A 20637-nucleotide genomic window follows, 5' to 3' on the forward strand; every position below is an offset into this window, starting at 1 on the left:
GCAGGAATTAGTTTGAGCTTGTCACAGAAGTAGGAGTCACAGCTGCCTGAGTTCTGCTCAGTAATCACACTGGGATGTTTTTAACAAGATTTAATAAACTTTGACAGGAGCGGGTAGAGGATAAATCAGCGAGACATCCAAAAGCAGGGCTGTAAGATTGTGAGAACTTGCTATTTAGTTGGCCTGTGGTAAGAGGCGCCTTTTTCATACTGGTACCTTTAAAACTGCCTGATTTGAGGTTATTTCCGGTATCAATGAGTTTAGAGGTTTTTTGTAATGCTAGCTTTGGACCATGTTTTCTGCACACCTCCTATACGTATTAAGCATTGCTTCAAGTGTGGATGAGCACATTGATTTAATTTTCAATTGTTATGCTTCATTTTTTAAAATGGTTTGTATCATCTAAAAAAAAAAACAAACCACAAAACCTCAATTTGAAAGTATATTTTTAATATTTTATCAGCCCTGCATAAGGGGTAATATTAGGGTAAAAAGGAGGAGATTATTCAAAAGAAGTTCTGTAACTTGAAATCCCAGTGTTGTGAGAGTTTGCTTGATTTGTTTAGAAAGCCAGTCCAATCAAATAAAAAGCAGACAAAACTAAATTTGGTTCAAAGTTGGCTCACCTCAGGTTTCAGCAGGAGCTGCGAAAGCCAAGTTTAAATTGGGACAGGAAGGGAGGGAATGTGGTCAATAGCCTTAAAGTTGAGCATTTTAAATAGGAAGTCTGTTTATGACTCCAATAGCACTTGCTGTTCTGATTTGTTTAGAAAAGCTAAAACAATTCAGAACAGTGGAGTTGCTTGAGGCTTTTCTGGCTGGTATTGAACTAAACTTTGTCAGAAATTTAAGCTCATCTCCAAGCTTTGATTCATCCAGTTAAGTGGTGTGATTCCAATTTTTACTCAAGGCACCGTCTTGGCATTATTTTCTTCATTTTGCAATATTGAGCAGAGCATCAATATTTCCTAGTCTTAAGAATACATCATATAATTTATTCCATGTGCTTTTCTAAGAGTAGGTCTGATTTTATCTGAAGTATTAAAATACTATTTCAAGGCAATAATATGGGATCACAGAAATTTTTGGAGGGAAATATATTGATATTGCTCACTGCTGAAATGTGGCAGGGTTAGTGTGGCTTATATTTGATTGCAGAAACAGAAGAAAAAGTGCTCACTCAAAGAGGTGAAAACTAAGGAGGATATAATTGCTAGATTTTGTCTGGGATAAATATCCTCTCCCTCCCAAAACCTGCACAGAATTTTCCATAGGCAAAGCCTTTGCATTATTTTATTTCTTTTCATTCTTGAACTTAAACTCCTTCTCCTCCCCTCATTCTTACATGTCTCCTCCTGTCCCCACACCAAAATGCTAAGGTTTTCAGTAAGGCAGTTCTCACAGTAATCTGCTGAACCATTGTAACACTAGTGACCTAAAGCATCATCTTTGCTGGTTCACTAGTGCTCCTAGCTGGATAATACACTGATTTATGTAATACATCATATTTCTATATGCACAATTTCTATAATTTGTACAATACATTGTAATTCAGGCAAATAGTGGGGACGAGAATTCTGTTCAAATTACTGTATTAGAAATTCATGGGCTGCTGATGTGGAGGAAAATAACCACATCATTTGCTCAAATAACAACACTCTTAAACTGCAACAAACAAATTTGACAGAATATATGCATATGCAGCTGGAATAGATACATCCTTAATTTGGTTCATACCAAGTTGTCATTCATACATTTACTATGTGTGATGTTCTCAGTCCAAATCCGATCTTGCATCTTTGGGGCCACTTTGCAAATTACTGGTTAGGATATTTTAGATATCTGTAACAGAGATAGACAGATCTCAAGACTTGGCACCTTTTTCTGATCTGACAGCTGTAATGGAAAGATGTGCTACATGTGAGGAATCATAGCCCAGAATTTTCAGTCCAGATGTGGAGCATTCAGAGGACTTGTGATGATAGTTCATGGTCTTTCAGAGCGGTGAGTTTTAAAAAATTCACTGAGAAACATGTGGGACACATACACATGCCACCTTTGCTCAGTCCCTAATAAGTGCCAGCAGCAGTTTGGACAGTTTTGTGAGAATGCTGCAGCCACCCTCCAGCCCTACTGAATGGTGTAGGGAGCAACTGGAATATGTTGGCAGAGCTGGAATTGTAATGTGATGCAGAAGATCATGCATATGTTTTGAGAAAGATGTGATTTTATAAATCTGTCAGCTGTGAAGGGGAGGTGATGGTGGTTTGTAGGCTTAATGAGACGTTAGTGAACAGTTATTGTTAGTGGCATAGGAGTGAAGAAACTGTGGAATTTGACAGGTGTTTCATTGTACAGGGAAGAACTCAGTACCTATTGATAGCATTTATATTTATACTACCAGGACTCTAGCACCAGGATTTTCTTTGGAATTGCCCTAGATCATGAAACACATTGGTCAAGGAAGAAGTTAAATCTACATAGTGGTCAAGGCTTTTCTAAAGAATAGCCAAATAGCTTATATTCCCTCTCCCCACCACAGCCACAAGCTCTGCTCTCTCTCCCGGTTTTACATAAAGAGTATGACACTCACAATTGAAGAGCAGGGGAGGTGATCTTAAAGAAACTTAAAAGAAAACTTAAAGGAAAGGGTTACTCCAATCTTGAATTCAAGGGAAGGGAGTATGGAGCTGACAAGCATTCCTCCCACTAATATTCCTTTTCTGTCAAATACCTATATTATTTTCTTTGTCATCTGGATTCTCTGCATCTGGATAAGGATCTTCTCTCTTCTCTCCACCTGCACTAAATTTTGCTGCCACTGAGCAGCACCTTTTTATTCCCATCATTTTTCACTACAGCTTCAATCCCCTTTTCTTATTAGTTCTTTACTTCATGCTTTAATTTTCCTGGCCCTGCAATCATGCATTCATGTATGCAGTTCCTCTTTTTAAAAGAAGTTTGATTCTTAAGAATTCTGCTAACATTTATTCAAAACAAAAGCATACAAATGCCAGTTGTAGCATTTTTCTTACAATTTTTCAGTTTTCTGCCAGTCTTGTTACGTAAACTGATCGTGTTGGAGCACAGTTTAAATTCACTGCCTAGCCTGTTTCTTCCATCCTCTCTCCTCAAGTGAAAACTAATCAGCTAGAAGTTAATTTGGATATATAATTTTTTTTCAGATACACTGTCTTTTAATGATAAAACATGTGCCTGGGTTAACATTTGGGCCTGAAATCTGGTGTTGCTTTTTTGACTGTACAGTGAATGCTATACTCTAAATCCAGGGGAAGAGTGTTGAGACAATTTTCAGTCTAAGCCATGGTTTGAACAGTCACTTTTATATTGCAAGAAAAGAAGAGCAACATTTAAAGAAGCTAATGTGGTGAGAGTAAAGAAAAATGTGTATGTATCTCAGATTTACAAGTGCATTTATTTACAGATGCTCAAATTAAGAACATTAATGTTACTCTCCTGCCCCTTGCCCCAGTCCCCATAAATGTGCCAATCTTCAGAGCAATCCAAAACTGTCCATATATTTTTCTTTGTTTTCTGATCTGTTGAAGTACCCTTTTACATAGAATAACATTATCTGTTTACATATTACTGTGGAAGTTTGACTTTGGGGAGACAATGAGAAGGCATTTTCATTCTGGGGGGGTTGGCAGCTGCTAAGTGTGCAGAAACATTCTTGATTCTAACCAAGAACAATCTCGAAAGTTTCTCTTTGTGTAATAGACTTAATGATGCTTTGTTCTTTCTGGTTAAGCAATAAACACAAACAGATTCCAGCTTGGATGTGCTTCTCTGGAAGAGGTAAGGGCTCGTCTTGGCAGCATAGTTTCTGCAAAGGGAAATAGCGTCTCACTCATTTTCTAGAATTCTTTGAATGTGTTCAGGGAGTAGTGAAGTAAAGACAATCAGCAGACCATTTTCTTCCTGTTTCAAAGGCCTTTCACAAGTTTTATTTGGGGGGGTCTGCTAAGTGCTGAAATGGTCACAGGGAAACTTACAGAGTATTCTCGTGATATTAATGTGTTGTCTGTTTATCTGTGTTAACAATGGATTTATGAGAAAGTTTTATGTCTTTATATAACTGTCAGGAGGCAAAGGAGATATTTTGGCTACACAAATCTAGAAAAGCCTGAGGAACTTGGAAAGGGACCAAGCTAGGAGAATCAGCTGGAAGATTTCTGCATTTTTGTCATTGGAAAGCCTATATTTTGTCACAGTTACAGAAAATAACGACTTCTCTTCTTTGCTTTTGAGACATGTGGTGATATACTTGCGCTTGTTGGGGTTTTTTTGTTTGGTTGGTTGGTTTTTTAATAGTAACAGATTTTCAAGTATTCAAAAGCAGTTCAAATACCTCTAATCCCACATTAAACTCTTCTTTCAAGAACTCCATTTGCTTTTTACAGCTCTTCACAGGTTTGCTTTAGGCGGATCTCAGGCTTGTTTATCTTGCAGAATTTTAACTTTAATATGTATGGCAAATGGCATTTCAGCTACTCTCTCAAAGCAGTGTTCCCACTTCTGCTTGTTCAGCATCTCACTTGTTGCACGTCTTCCCCAATTAAAACAGTTCTGAGGTCTGCCCAGGTGAAATTTCTTCAGTCTTTGTTCTTCTTGATATGTTGCATTAAACCTCCCTCCATCCCACCGTTATCTACTTACTTACCAAAGCTTTTTTGGTAATACGTTGCCTTAAATGCATCCTAACAGTTGCCTTCATAACCAGTGCTCTTGAGTAACAAGCAAGTGAGAGATGAAACAAAGAATCAGTAAATACATTAGAGATACCTCTTAAAAGGTCAGTAGTTTAAAATTCAATACAGATGCATCCATAGATTGAGAAAGTATGGAGACTTTCATGTCAGCACTGGAGATCATAGAGGTGGTATTTGTAGAGACTATTTTGGGAGAGAGGATCAAAAGAATGTTGAAATAAAATATTAAATGGAATCAGGAGGCATCTAGGAAAAATTCTGCATCCTCCAACCTCAATGGTTGTCACATACTCTTCAGAGATTGAGAAAAAAATCTGGTGGCTGATGAATGGTCTCATTTTCTTAAAATTATGAAACGTTGGTTGATTGCAATGTTGGTTGTCTACTTATGACCTAATTTACCTCTCATCTTTTCTAATTCAGATCTTAGTCAGAATTGCATAATTGACTAAGTACTGCAAATAGAGATTCAAAATAATTTTTTAGGTGGGCTAGGTATGTCTTAAAAAGAAATGGGAAAGAAAAATGCACTTCATCAGGAAAAGGGCAAGAGGACACAATCTCAAGCTGTGCCAGTGGTGGTCCAGGCTGGAAATGAGGAATTTTTTTTTTTTTTTTTTTTTTTTTTTTTTTTTTTTTTTTTTTCACAGAAAGGATGACTATGTTGTTGTGGAGTCACCAACCCTGGAAGCATTCAAGAAACAACTGGATGTGGCACTTAGCACTGTCATCTAGTTGACAAGGTGGTGATTAGTGAAAGATTGGGCTTGATGATCTTAGGAGTCTTTTCCAACCTTAATGATTCCATGATTCTATGATCTGTGTATTAATGAGTCCATGTTTACATTAATTTGTCTTCCTCAAGTCTGCATGAGACTCTTCATATGATGCCTCAATTCACCTCTGAAAAACTCGTGCATCACTATCAGCTCTTTCTACATAGCATTCTCATGCTTTTTGATATGCTTTTGTTTGAAAGGAAGTCATCAGGAGCAGCGGATCATAATCTGTTTTTTAGCTGAACATTGGTTGAGAAAGTTGCCATCTTTGTTTATTTGAGGCATTGGGATTTTTTAGCCACGGAAGAACACTTTGCAGAGGACCTAACTAAATTCAAGACAATTACATGAACCACATTTATGTTCTTAAAGGGGAGTCTGTACCTCCCTGGCAGCTCTGAGTTTGCCAAATCATTGTCATCATTAGACACTCAGGTGACACTGGAGATAAAGGATAAACCCTGAGAGGTGCAGCATGTTTGTAGGAACATTGATGACAGATATACTGTGAAGATTTGGGAGAGGTGGTTGCATTGATAGCAGGACAATGGACAACATTAATGGCACTTTAGACCATTTTTTGCTGCTTGCTCTTCAGTTCTTTCCATGGTATTCAGCTTTACTATTATAACTGAAGAAATTACTTTCAAGCAGGGGAAAATTGAACAAGAAAACAAAAACATTGCATGCAATTTGAGATCCCAGTTTTTTTAATGTGATCTACAGCTTGAAGCCCCTTTCATGTGTTCCTCAGAAACAACACTGCTGTGAATGGTGATACTCATCGCTGGAGCAGGCCACATGTCCCGTGGTGTCTGTGGAAGAGTCTTGGACATTATAATCCTTCCCCATCAAACGACCAAGCACGTGTCCTCTTTGGCCAAAATGCAGGCTCTTGCATCTCATACTAGATGCTTTTGGTACTGTGAAGGAAATGTGTAACAGCTTGCTGTCTTCTAACCAAAGCATGCCAAACATATGGGGGAGGAATACTTTTGGACCCATAAGATGTGTGGTAGTGGAGTCACTGTGAAGGAAGAGGGAAAGAATGGCACAGAAGGGGTGATTGGAACAGGTCCTTTCTGATTCACTCCTTGCTCCCATGTAGGGGAAGAGAAGGGAGGGCTTCAAGGCTGGTGCCATCTGATGTCTTGAACTAGGCTTTTAGAGGAGACACCCCCTTGATATGCTTTGCCTGCAGTTCAGCAGCCATACTCTTATTAGTATGGCTTCACTGAAACCTTTGCTTTTAAGACAACTTCAGAGCCTGATGTTGCTCTGGTCTGAAGGCCCTTGTTAATTTTTATCATATGTAATGCTTTAAAAGAATGATTGAGACATTTTGTGTTATGAATCTGTAGCAAATTAGTTGATGCCATTTTGGCAGCAGCTTTTTGTGCATGAATTTGGGGGAACCTGTCATCTTCTTGCTACTGTTCTGGGCCTTGAAACTGAAAAGAGTGACACAGCTAGTGATCTGCAATAAAATTCAGGCCAGTCTTTCCTTCTTTAGAGAAATTATTTATAAATGTCCTTGTTGCCAGGCACTTCAAAACTATATAAGTGGGAGAACCTCTTAGTGATTTACCTTAATAGCAGAATTAATGATGTTTGAACTTAAGCCTGTTTGCTGAGACTTCATTAGCTTTTCAGCCGAGAAAGCGAGCGGGGGAAACTATGCTCCAAACACATGAGTTTTGCAGTGGGGCACGCCTGGAGACAAGCAGCCAGCTAAGGCCCCTATAGCACAGCTTTCTCACTATTAAACTGTTGTTGTTTCTGAGTTACATCTCTTGTGGGTTCCTTTCACCTTTTAGTTTATGTCTGTGCTGGATATCTTTCGTTGTTTTGAATTCTACATGTGTGTGATTACCATCAGAAAAGCATTTGTGTGTGTGTATATGTACACCTTTTTTTTTTGGGGTTTCTGTAAAGTGTTTTCATGACTGAGCATCAAACACTTGAGCTATTTTTAAACAGTGATGAGTCCTTAGATAATCCTGTTTAGGAGTTGGTTTTGCTTTGATTTTGGTTTCAGTCTGAACTGAGACTGCTTGGAAGCCTGCTAACCACTACCCTGTATTGATGACAGGTAGTCCCTATGGTAAACTTCTTAATTTCCTGCAACAAACTTTTTCATTTTCATAGAATAAGAGGATCTTCTTATAATCATAAGTGTGAAGCACAGTGCTGTGTATTACAGTACTGGATTATTTTGGCAGAAGAGCCCTCTTTTAATGACAGTGGATTCCTAATGCTAAGAGGCAAAAATCATGTTTTACTGCTTTTACTACTTGGCATGTCCTCAGACAATTTGTTTGTTGTGCTGGATCATCACGGGGTCTGTTAGATCATCTAATTGAAAAAAAGGGAGTTTGTCGTCCTGGAACATCTCCAAAAGTTGTTTGTTCCACAGCCAAGTCCCTCCTATGCTCTAACTCTGAGGTCATCTCCATAAGTCATGTTTATTATGTTTAACTTATTTCCCTCTTGCACACTTGGAATCTAAAAATTTGTGCTGAAATATATGACATAAAGTGCATTTTAAAAATAACAATGTGAATATGTCTCTTAGGTTGGTCACATGGCCTTCCGCCTTAGGTTGAAGGTTACTCATTTGGTACTTCAACTGAAACGTGCTGATTATCGTTGCTTCTAATATATAGAAAAGGTACTGAACAATAGACAAAGTTTTTTAAAATGCGTATATATTTGTTTGTGGGGGAAAAAATGAACATGCTTAGCTTTCCATGTTTTCACATCTGATTTTTGAGGAACAGTAGATACCTTACAACATGTTCTATTAACATCAGGCCTGCACAGTTTATACCTTTGTTTCTGATCACAGTGTCCCTCCCGAGTTCTTCCCTCACCAGTTTTAATCAAGTTTTTCTTGAAAAGTATATTTGAGGGTAGGGTGTGTCTGTTTTTTTGTTGTTCAAGATCATTCAAAACCTAATCTGCTGCTTAAAAGAGGCACTGAGAAATGGGGTGGGACTTTAGAATTTTATATACTGATCTGTGAGCAGGAGTTTTTCAGGAAACAGGAGTCTTACTGCTTCTTTTGAGAGAGATTTTTATGTCCTATAAATCAGGAAGGAGAGATTCAAAGGGCTAGCTCCTATCTTTATGTAATTACATATTCATTGCAGTCTTCTGAACTGTGTATCATCTGTATCAAAAAGGAAAAGAGACTATTGCTGACAGCTCTTATAAGCACGAAAAGTTAGAGGGAGGGGGTTTTGAAGTTTATATTGTTCTTTTATGATGGTTATAGGTTCTCACACAACTTTTTAAAATCATCTGTATGATTTCCTGCAAAACTGTTGCTACTGATGCTGCTGGCATTGATTGTTGCAGTGGATGGCAGGTACTGAAGAGGCCCCAAACAAGAGAGTACAGAGCAGAGGGGTGGTTTGGTGGGGCAAGGGGGCAGAAAGAAATTTATCAAAGAAGGCATCTATAAGAATTAGAGAATGTAATTGTTCATAAAATGATAGGTTAATCCTGACAATTAGACTTGGAAAGCAAATAAAGGAGATCAGGGCACAAAAAGAAAAGGAAGGTGGTATTGCTTAATGCACTTACTTCCTATTCTAAAGATAGCTATCTCAATAAAAATGTCAGTGGTATGACAGAGTCATTGTAGACCAGGATGTATTCAGCGTGCTCCAGCTGCCTGACCTTGCCTAGCTGTTGTCTGTTATGAAACAAGCTGTGTTCCTATCAGCACTTTCTCTGGGCTGCTGTGGAACGTTTTATGAACCCCCACTGGTGTCTGTGTAGGTTTTGTGAGCTATGGCACTGAATCCTGTTTGCTGCAGATTTTTCAAGCTCAAAAGAAAATTGTTCTGTATGCCCAGCTCTGCAATGCCTCTCAAAACACCTGGAATAATTCTTATTTGTGCTGTCTGAGCTGTCAGGAGCTAAAGATTAAAACTGGCAAGCAGCTCAGTGAGGACACAGCTTCTTCATGTAGCTCATCTAATCACTGGGCTCTCATTTTGCTGTGTAACCAGTCTTGCTCAACATAGGTTGACTTTGAGTAGCCTGAACCTAAGTCTTCTGGCATTTTTTTGTGGAAAACAAAGATCTTTCTTCTCTGTCACCTTCTTCCCCCAGAAAGAGAGTATCAAAGAGCAAGGTCCACCTTGCACACTGAAATTGTATGACAAAACCCGTAGCATTTGTAGGTGGATTCCAATAACTGGAACATATTAGCAAATTCTGTGAACTTTCGTGTTGGAAGGTGGTGAGCTAGCATAAGTTTGCCTACTCTTGATTTAAAGGTCTGTCTGTATTCTGGCTCTCAGGATTCTTGAGAACACGTATGTCTGCTTCATAAGAGGGTTGATACGGACAGCTCTTTAATACAAGTTGTGGAAGTTGGCATCAATAGTGAAGAAGAGCTCAAAAATAAAAGTACCAAAAATGCAGCACAAATAGGGGTATACCTGCAGAATGATGGCTAAATTTCCTAATGTCCATTATAACATCATTGCAGCACCCTACAGTGATCCTTTTAAAGTTTCAAGCAGCTGTTTATCTAAAATAGTTTAATTTAGGCATATGCATGATCTTGTTCACTTTATAGAAATATGCACAGATTTCGAGTACTCCCTCTTTTGAGGAAAGGTTTGGTCATTTGGAGAAAAAAAAAAAAAATTAGAAGTAAGGCAGTCTTTATAGGCCTTGGATCTTAAGGCAGTTTCATCAGACTCCACAAAAACTATACCAGTAAAGGTGAACACTCTATCCACATTTAGATGGTGGGGAGCCCATGAAAAGTTGATGAATTGGATTATATCACTAACTTTAAATGGAGAGGTAACTTCATACCAAGAGACAGAAAATTTTTGTATGAGGTATCTTCATATCAAGAGACAGAAAATTTACATACAAACCAATAACATACCTATTACCTTAGGCTTTAAATTACATAATTCTACATGGAAAAAAGGGAAGCTCTGATACATTGCTTGCTTTTCATTTTTATTTTAAGGGAAATTCAGGCTTGCCTCAGTGGGTTGATAGGTAAATGCTAATTTTCAGTTGTACTAGCATCAGTACACATAAGGCACTTTATTCAAATTGTCCTAGCTTGCAGTTGTGGTAGAATTTAGAGGGGGAGGAATTTAAAATACAAAGAAAATTATGCGAAGGATAATGTATTGTTGCAATCCCTGTAGTGAATAGATACAGAGTAGTTTACAGTTGAAGCATTTTTTTTCTTCCATCTTTGAGAAGCATCACAGAAGTTGGAGTTGTTTTCGTGACATGTTGAAGATATGCATTGCTTGCTCATATGGATTTTCTCATTGCTTGACGTCATTGGATGCCTTATGGACTAAACTGAACAGCACTGTATTGAAAGAACTATACCTTTTAAGTGAAGAAAAGCATTAAAATGTATTACTAGCATTAATCCTTAAGAAAAAAGTGGATTCATTAATACCACTAAAAATGATGAATCATCAGCAGAGTTGTTAAACTGCATGCCAAAGCTCTGTCACTTGCTGGTAACCAAGCTCTCTCACTGACTGGTCACCAGCTCTGCACCTTTACTTTCCAAGTTATTTACACATCAATGAGAGTTCACTAATTTTGGCTTGCTGCCATGCAATGCAGTTGCTCAGCTGTATTTCCTGCTAGTAGCCTTTACTTGCATTTCACAGTGATTTCTGGGCACTGATTGTTAGATCTCTAGATGAACTCACCTTGAATCGATTTATAGTTTGGGAAGAGAAAAAGGCATTTCAAGGGAGGAATTGATCAGATAATAATGTAATATTTTTTGTAATTAGATTTTAAACATCTGTGCTAGAATGATCTTAGTTGTGGCATTGCACCCCACATTTGACTTACTATAAGATTCAGTCCTTTGTGCTGCAGTTGCTTAAAAATGTTACTGATGGTAGAGTTTTGCATAATGTGCAGAGGTTTAACTGTTAGTGGATGTAACATCTTGTCTTCACTGTGCATGATGATAGCAGATTTTCTGTGTGGCCCATAGCAGAGGTTTTTCTGCTTATCATTAATCTGTTGACCCCAAAATGTTCAAGTGAACAGATTCCAAGCATAAACTTGGAATATGTAACAAAAATATTTAAATCTTGGGCCAGGGTTTTCATGTGCCAGGTAAATAAAAAATTTCAATTAAAAAAAAAACACCATAGCATACACTTGGAATAGAGGAAGCTGTAAAAAAAAAAAAAAAAAACCACATTCTTTTTGTATTGTATATGGATAATATGGCATTGGTTTTTTCATTTATAAGTAATCCAAATACTTCCAGAGTATTTTTCAGTATAAAGCATGACTTTGTGAGTTGCCATCATGGTTTCAATAACAGTTAGAACAATCATCTGCTAAGATTTAGTTCTTAAAATCTGATTGTACAACTAAAAAAAAGAAACCAAAAACCTTAATAGCTATGTAGTGTTTGTATTTTTTTGTCTGTTGATGTTTTTAATTTTTGAAGTGCAGTCTTTCCATTCAGTGTTTTCCATAAAGGCACAGAAAAGAATCACAGAATGGTTTAGGTTGGAAGGGACCTTAAAGACCATGTAGTTCCAGCCCCCATGCCAGTGGGAGGGGACACCTTCTACTAGACCAAGTTGCTCATGGCTCCATACTCATTCAGCAAGTTCATGGGAACAATAAATTGCGCATTGTATACTAACACTAATTCAGGATTTCATAGGAAATTGAAATTACTAAGAAACACAGATTTTGGCATTACTGGAAGTATTTTGCCACAGCACCGGTTTTTTGTTAATCTTTGGATGCGTGCTCTGTGCAGTTAACAGAAGACAGCCATTGGCTCATGCTACAAATCACATCAAATTTCAGAGATAGCATATGGAAAGTATCCAGGTTAAACTGGAAAATGCAGGCACTTGACTCAGTGACATCTTTTTCTCTTTTCAACTTAGCTTCTGCAGAGCGTACAGAGAAATAATCTGATGGTTCAGAGAGCTGTAAATAGCAGAGAAGGTAACTGGGGCTGGGGAAGCAGTATGGTAAAGGCATGACGGGAGCCTGAGGAGATTCACAGATTAGCGGGAGGCTATTGTTTGCTGACACAATAGAAGGAACAGGCTCCAAAAGGTGTGTGGATGCCTGCCATCTTCTGCCTCCTTTCCCTCTGCTGGATTGGACTTCCACAACAGAAACAGCAGCTCACCATGATGAAGTGGATCATGATGAAAGGGATGCCCAGGTGCCCTCTCTCCCCTGAGACAGTTGCTCTACTCTCTGAGCTGGACCAGGCTGGATATTGGGTGATGATTTCTCCAGTCATGCTCTTACCAAATTCAGGCTCTTTTGGCAGCTTGAATCTAATTTCTTTTTCTGTCTCATTTACACATGGCTTGCAGCATCTCAAGCCAGAATTCTTAAATTAGGTGAAACAGTTCAGTTTGGAACATATTAAATTGTTTTCTCTAGTCATGGGAAAGCTCTCTCGTACTTCTCTGGAAAGCAGCAATGTGCCTTTTGATTTCTGTAAGGCAAAACCAGTGGTCCTGACCCACATTTCTGGATACAACATTGCCTGCAACAGCCCTTTGCTGTGTTCCTGCTGTAGTAGGAAGCTGCAGCCCTTGTGCCCAGGATGGCAAGGCAAGCCGTGGTGTGCTATGTGCTTCACCTGGTCATCACAGGCAAACACAGTGATCCCTGGTCTGATAAATCCTGCTCTTCCTAGTCTCTGATACCAGCCATCCAGTTTAAAATTCTTAATTCCTCTTCTTTGTACCTCTCCCAATTTGTGTTCCTTTATCTTCAAGGGAGGTGACCAATGTTGATCATGTTTTCCACGGATTCCTGTAATGTTACTATTTTTCTCTTTGTGGGGAATACCTTGTTTGATTGTCCTGGGCCTTGAATTTGGCGAGATGGGGAGGGCATATCCTTGTTTAGTTTTGATTTGTTTTCATGGTCACTCTGACAGCTCATGGTCATTCTGAGATGAAATATTTTGAGAAATTAAGCTTTCAGAAGGGAGGACTCTATGACACATGCAGAAGAGCTGCATCTTTGATGAATATACAACTCGTATTTAGGCATTTTCTATATTTTTATATTAAAATATTTTTAATATAAAATTATATAAAAATAATTACATTGAATAAACTTCTGTCATGCACTCTGTGCCTTTTACAGATACAGACCTTGAATCTTTCTGAATGTACAGCTGTCCATTCCAAACACACTGTAAATTGTTGCATGGACCACAAGCATGTGAATGGTACTGAGGAGTTTTAACCTAGCTTAATGTAAGTCATTTGCATGTTCAGACAGAGCATCCTTGTGTGCTTCTTCCAAGCTCTGCTCTTTGTATACAGTGTCACAGTGGTTTGTATTTCTGATAAATATTTTTCAGGTTAGCCTTTTTAATAGCTGGTTTCCCCAACATCAGCAAGCAGCACCCTGCGCTATCTAAAGGTTAAGAGCAGATTTGTCAATGAAAATTTATAGTGGTTGATTTTATTTAAATCAAGTGTTCTCAATTAGTGTCCATGTAAAAGAACTATGTAATAGAATACAATAGTCGTAATGTATCTAATGATCCTTAAGTGCCAGATTATGATCATATCTTTATTAGTGGTAGTAATTGTGGTGACAGTGTTGCTGACAGGTTAAACCATTTCTTACAACAATAGCTTTTGTGCTGTTGCATCAGGATCAGAAATGCAGCTCCTGAAGATTTGCATATTGTGAAGAATAGGCTGCAAAGACATGGAAGCATAATCTTGTCATTGTGTTTAGTGATGTGGGTGGCAGATTGTGTGTAGCTGATTCTGAGCAGGAAGAGTCTGCATATGGGTAGGTTTAAAGCCCTTTAAATGTTTTAGGATTGGTAGGCTAATTGGTTGACGATGTAAGTGTTGCTGTAAGTTGTTAAATATTCCAAGCAGCTATAAGCTTTCTAAAACCTTCTCAATGTTTTAAAACATACAGTGCAGTGTCTGAGCAGCTGCATTAGCTGAAACTGCTGAATTAAACCCCTTTTGCACTTGGCTATTCCTAACCTCAGACACTGCTGTGATAGTTCTGCACAGCATTGTGCTGCATCATTGGGGCATTAGGTTTTAAAATTTTAAGGAGATTGCAAGCCATCAAACTCGAATGGGTCTCCTTAAAAAACAAACAAACAAACCAGAAAACCCCAAACCAAAAAACAACCAAAACCAAGCTTACAATTATGTAGATTGTACAGGAACGTGGCACCATTGTTGATAAGTCTGAAACTTTAAACCCACAGAAAATGTTACCATAGTTTAGGAAATTTTCTCACATTGTGTGTTTTTATTGTGTAAACAAACTTCTTCTTTCCCAAAGTATTTGAGAAAATACATATTCCTCAGTAACTTATTAAATGGCTTGTTCCAAAATGTCTGTAAGTTCTGTGGACTTTTCAACCTTTCCCCCTTCTCCTTCGTGCACCAATGCTTTTATCACCTTTCACCCCAAGTGAAATGATCCTGTGAGAAATATTTGCTCCAAAGAATCTAATCCATGTTATACAACCAGCTCAGTAGATACTGGAAAAAACTTCTATATTATACTAAAAATAAGATCAGTAAAATCATATGGGTTTGAATTTCATGAACTTGTTCTATCAGAATAGCATTTGAGTCTAGCAGTGAATAAAGTGAGTAAGTAAACAGTAGAAAAAGAGAAAAAAGTAGACTTACTTTCCAGGAGATTACCACACTTTAAGATTGTATTCCCCCCTCTGCCACATAGGTATGCCAATGGAATAGTCATCTATATTAGTCTGCTTAGTCTTCATATTGACCATTTTCTCTATCCAGAGAAATAAATAAATTCATGTCATGAAAGCCTGAAGTTTAATTGTAACATAAACCTTATTGTGGAAAGGACCACATGGGTCAACAAGCCATGTCTCTTCAATTAAGAGCAAATATGTGAGAGCTATTTAATCCAGAGATCCATCTCCTTTGTACAAATATACTCTAGAAATACTTATAGGAAACTTAAGATTTAATATCACAAAAGGCCAAGCAGAACATGACTCAACAGGTATTTGTTACAAGCAGATGTATAGTTTAAAAAATTAGATACATAAGGAGAAAAATACTGGGTTGTTGTTTATTCAGTAAGTTTTGATATTTTATCTGGATTTGCTAGTCATGCAGCCAAGCAAAAGCTGTATTTCTGTGGTAAATATTATTGATGTAAATCAGGTCCTGAGTGCATGAGGCTACCAGCTTACTGGGAACATTATTTCCTGAAGCGAATTTTTAATGATTGCTCTTGTGTGTAATTGCATGTTGGAATCCTTAAACAGGGTTAAGAAACAGTTACAGAATTCCTAACTTCATGCTAAGGTAGTTGTATGCAGTGATTTTCTATATTTGTAAGAATTTTCTGTTGAGAGATACCACTAACCATTCAGGCAGTCACAGGAATTAGAGCATAACTTTTTAAACATGTACTTCCTTTTTTTTTTTTTTTTTTAAATCAACCGTTTCCTGGAGTAGCTAAAACTCCATTTCTTGAGCAAAGAAGTTAAAACAACTGAGAAGAAACTAAAAAGTATCTCTAAGTTTATATCAAGATGGAGGGGTAATACAAGGAGATCACAGTTCAGATGTGTTTGGGGTAAATGTAGAGAAAATCTAGCTCAGCAGAATGTTGTCTAAAGACCAGGAGTGGAGGCAGGCATGCTGTGACTGTGAGAGTCCTGCTCGGAGGTGTGCCTTGAAGTTAAAGGTGAGGTTAAGGCACAGCACATGCATGTTCAGTGTCTCCCAAGTTAGTTTTCCTTACAGTTTTTTGTTCCTGTCCAACTGGTGAGATCATGATATTTGACCTGAACATTTATTGTTAAATGCAAAATTTTACATGACATATAAAAGCTTTTAGAAAATGCAGACAATTTGGCTTTGCTGTTACAGCTGTGCAAGATGTTAGTCAGCATGTTGCAGAGAATCCAGGACATGTCTCCCGTATGGATTTTATTCCTTTTCTGAAAGTGGTAACTTCAGCTATAATTCTAGCTGATTTCTTTCTTTATTTATTAATTCACTTCTAAATTAGGGCAATATTAACATGTTTTGCCTGGCTTTAATCTGTTTAATCCTGATGACTCCCCTAAACAACTGATTAGAACTAATTTTCCACTGCCTTAAAATGGGAATGTATTACATTGTTCAAGGGGTGGGGGGGGAAGTTGGGGAAGTCCCCTTGGAGTGTCCAGCCAAGTGAAATTCTTCATAAACTGAGATACTGACGGAAAAATGCCTCCTGTTTTGCCAAAAATGTAACATATCCTATAATACTGTTGTCTTGCAAATTCATCAAAAGACGTGTCCCTTTTGCTTATTGCAAATGCATCCGTGTCATTTTGTTTAACAGTGTTATTTCATTATAATATGTAAGAATATTTAAACCACAGGAGGTTGCTTATGCTTTAAAATGCTATTAGAACGTTGCTGGATTTATGTTAGTTTCAATCAGCTGCTTCTGCCTCTGGTACCAACAGATGGACGTGTGTGGAATGATGCCATGTGAGTCTTCATAGATAAGGAATTTCTAGTCAGAAAAGACAAGAATAAACACCGGAATTATCTTACCAGTAAGGGTCTAAAGGGAAGCCCTGAGCTGATGTGACGGCCATAGCAGAAGTTCCCTGTTCCCTCTGCTTTCTTGTGGGACATGGATGAGGAATAACTAGCTTGGATGAGGAATAACTAGCTTGAATGAAAGAGGATTGTCTTCTTTCTTTAGTGTAATCATACTACAAATCTGCTTTTCACCTGATGCTTTTCTACACAGGCTTCCCGAGGAGCATCTTGCTCCTGCTAGATCTAATCCTTCCCTTCACAAATGCTTTCTCAAGGCTAAAGGCTATCATTGTCATTTCTGTGGACTGCTGCCTGAAGTTTTTCTGTAGAAAACTTTTCTTATACTTCAGACTATTATCTTAAGCCCCCAGCCTTCTACTCCATCATGTCCCCTGCTTTCTCCCTTTTGCTGCTTTCTCCCTTTTGCTGCTTTCCCTCTTTTGCTCCCTGTGCTGCACAAAGATGGGAGAGGAGTAGGCATGGGAGAAGTTGGTTTGTCAGATGAGTTACATTGTGGCAGCTGCCAAGAAAAGGTGTATGGCTTGGGAATGGGGACAGCAAACCATGTCAGGGAGCCAAGGACCTACTCAAAGCTTTGCCAGGCCCCTCAGCATTGCCTGACCTCTTCTGCATCAGTGAATTTGTCCTTAATCAATGGACATGAAGGCAATTCAGGATCAGGTCCACGGTCACTGTGCAAATGCATACCTCATATTTTCTGGCATATCTCCCATCCTGCTTCTTAAAACAGATGAGTCCCTCTCAAAAAATTGTAATTACTTTTTTGAGGTCATTGGTTTAAACGAAAGGATGAAGGTTAGATTTGGTTTTGAGTGTGATACTCACTTCTCTGCAAAGTACGTGCTGTTTTTTTCCTAAAACCTTAGTATTTTTAACACAGAGTCATATTTTTTTTTGGTTCTTGGTTCACGTAAAACTCCAAATGGAGCCTTCCACAGAGTGTGTACTTTTGTGTTAATATTTGACACCTACAGAGAGAGAAACTTATCAGTAATTTATTACTAGAGAGAAAAATTATTTGTCTTGCATACCTATGCAGTTACAATTCATTTTTCTCTTTTTTTTCCTCCAGAGTTTGATGCTGAGGTGGAGTAAAAACTCAACCACTAATGAGTTGCATATCCTGATTTGCAGCAGTAGGCTACATGAAAAAGAGAGGTCAGTGAGGAGAAGCAGAGATCAGGTCACCAGTGTTACTCACCTAGTACAGTGCCCATACTTGAGGTCCATGTCAGCAGAGTTCAGAGATCCCTGTGAAAGTTGAGGCAGGAAGACTGGCAGGCCAGAAGAATCTCTTTACCAGTGGCTTAGGTCCCTCCTATGCTTTTGATTACCTCCATCCTTCCATTTGCTCTTTTTTAAAAAATGGAACCAAAGCCATAAAGGAAGCTGTGTAAAGGAAAGATGGGCTGCAAATGGTCTGCAGTGTTGCTATACAGAAACTTTATCTACTTTTACCTAGTGTTTGCAAGAAAAAGCTTTGCATCAGTCCTGGTCTGGATTGGAGGGGCAACCAGGTCTCTTGAGCTGCATCTGTGGAAGCTCCATATTAATTCTTACTAGGGTTTTGTCCCTTCTTACTCCAAGCTGACCAGGCGTGAGAAATGTGGGCAGGGGTGGCCACCCAGTGTGGCTTCAGCTGGGTTGTCAATCCTCCCCCCATATGCAAATATGGCCTCAAGCAAGCAGCTTGTGCTCCCCATCATTCAGCCTGAGGCTCACAAACAGTGCATCCTGAGGTGGGAACTCAAAGAGGAAAGCAGAAAGTAAAGGTGTCTCCAGTTTCCCTCCAGGAGGGCTTATGCTGTATTGCCGGGTTTCACGAGGGGATAGCACCAAGTTCAGCACAGAAGTAGAAGGCAAATGTAATTTTTTCACACAGATATCCACTCAGTGTGTATTTATATTTATAAATGTATGCATATATAAATGTGCATATATAAATATATGTATATATACATATGTTGCCTGATATAAGGGGCAAAGGCAATGTGAAATACCTCATCTTTCAGGAACTCAAGGAGTATCCCACATTGGTTGCCTCAGAAGAGAGGGGAAGACCAGGAAGAGACCTCTTTCCTTTGTCCGGGCTTTTGTTTTGATTCCTGTGTACAATTTGTACTGGAAGTTGGCTTGATGAAGCAGCACTGCTGCAACCTTTTATAGAGTTTTAGATTTATCTGTGTGCAGAGGAGACATATATGATCGCTATGGTTTCTCTCTGGGGGAAAAAAAAAAAAAGAGCTGTGTCCAAAGGGGGTGAAAATTTCTCTGTTGTTTATTATTGCTTCTAGGATTTTGTAGTTCAGTTATGTCAGGATAAGTGCTGTGTTTGGAAAAAGCAAAGGGAGGGTTGGGAATATAATTACAGCTAAAAGTTCTTTCTGGGCACAGGTTGCTTGCACGTATCATTCTTGAACTGTGTGATCTTTACTCAGGAGGAAGAGACCCAAAAGGGTCATGGGGTTTTTCGAGGGGGAGAGAGGAAATGAGAACCACTTTCCCTCTTTTGGAGAAAGGTAAAAGCAGGATATACCAGGATCCTGTAAAATTCTGTTTATTGGCATTGAGCCATTTCAAAGCTGGGAACAAGTCTGCACCAAAAATCCCAGTGTTAGTACATGAAAGAGGAAAGCTGCTGGGGAGAGGAGGGGAAGAAACAAGGCAGATTCCTGCAGACCGACTGACACTAGCCAGGTTTGGGACTCAGGTCTCAAACTGAGGTATTTACATAGGTAATTAATAAGGCTACACACATCTTGTGCATCATGAATTACAGCTTCTAACACTGAAGGACTATGAAAATTCAGACCCAGTTAGTGATTTGTAACCAAGCCATTCAGTTTTGAGCTCTCATAGTGCTGTGGCAGGGAGCAAACATGATTGCTCTTCACAAAAGCTATTCATCATATATCCTGTGTCTGACAGCCTCCAAAAACAGCAGTCATCCTGAACCGTGCTTCCAAACCTGTCTGTATCTGAGGTGCTTTTTGCCTCTCCAGACAGAAAAATGTCAATAGGAAAAAAAAAGAAGTCTGTCCTAAAAAAATGCTGCTCAGTAACACTTAAAAAATGCATATTTTGGCTTGGCAGATCCTGTCAGTCCTGTAGTGCGTTCTCCCCCCAGCTTCCCCCACCTATATAAGATGGAAGATGAAAACAGCTTCCAGAGTCAAGATCAAGCAGTACCATAAAACAACATATCTGGCACTTGAATTCCATAGTCTCCTGAAAACTCTGCATACCCAACCGCAGGTGGAGCAGTACCTGCTCATTTTCTGGGTCCTGCCCCTTTCACCTTCCTCTGATGTGTGCTCAAAGTAGACAGTACCAGTTTCTCTTCCTTGATTCAGCATTTCCCACCTGAGTGAGGGAGCCATTGAAAAAAAAAAAAAAAAAAAAACTAAACTACAGCCTTCTGCTTGTAAAATCTACATACTTTTCAAGATTTTTAGATTAAAATGCTATTTTTGTTTGATTGAAGTTGATGGCAATCTCTCTTTGATT

General features: G+C 38.6%; 1 protein-coding gene across 1 annotated transcript in view; it reads left to right on the forward strand.

Moving 5' to 3' along the window:
- GNAL (G protein subunit alpha L) overlaps positions 1-20637 on the forward strand; it is a 183690-nt gene that overhangs the window by 45064 nt on the left and 117989 nt on the right. The window lies entirely within an intron of this gene.

This window comes from Anomalospiza imberbis, chromosome 1 (genome assembly GCF_031753505.1).
Source record: "Anomalospiza imberbis isolate Cuckoo-Finch-1a 21T00152 chromosome 1, ASM3175350v1, whole genome shotgun sequence".
Taxonomy (NCBI): domain Eukaryota; kingdom Metazoa; phylum Chordata; class Aves; order Passeriformes; family Viduidae; genus Anomalospiza; species Anomalospiza imberbis.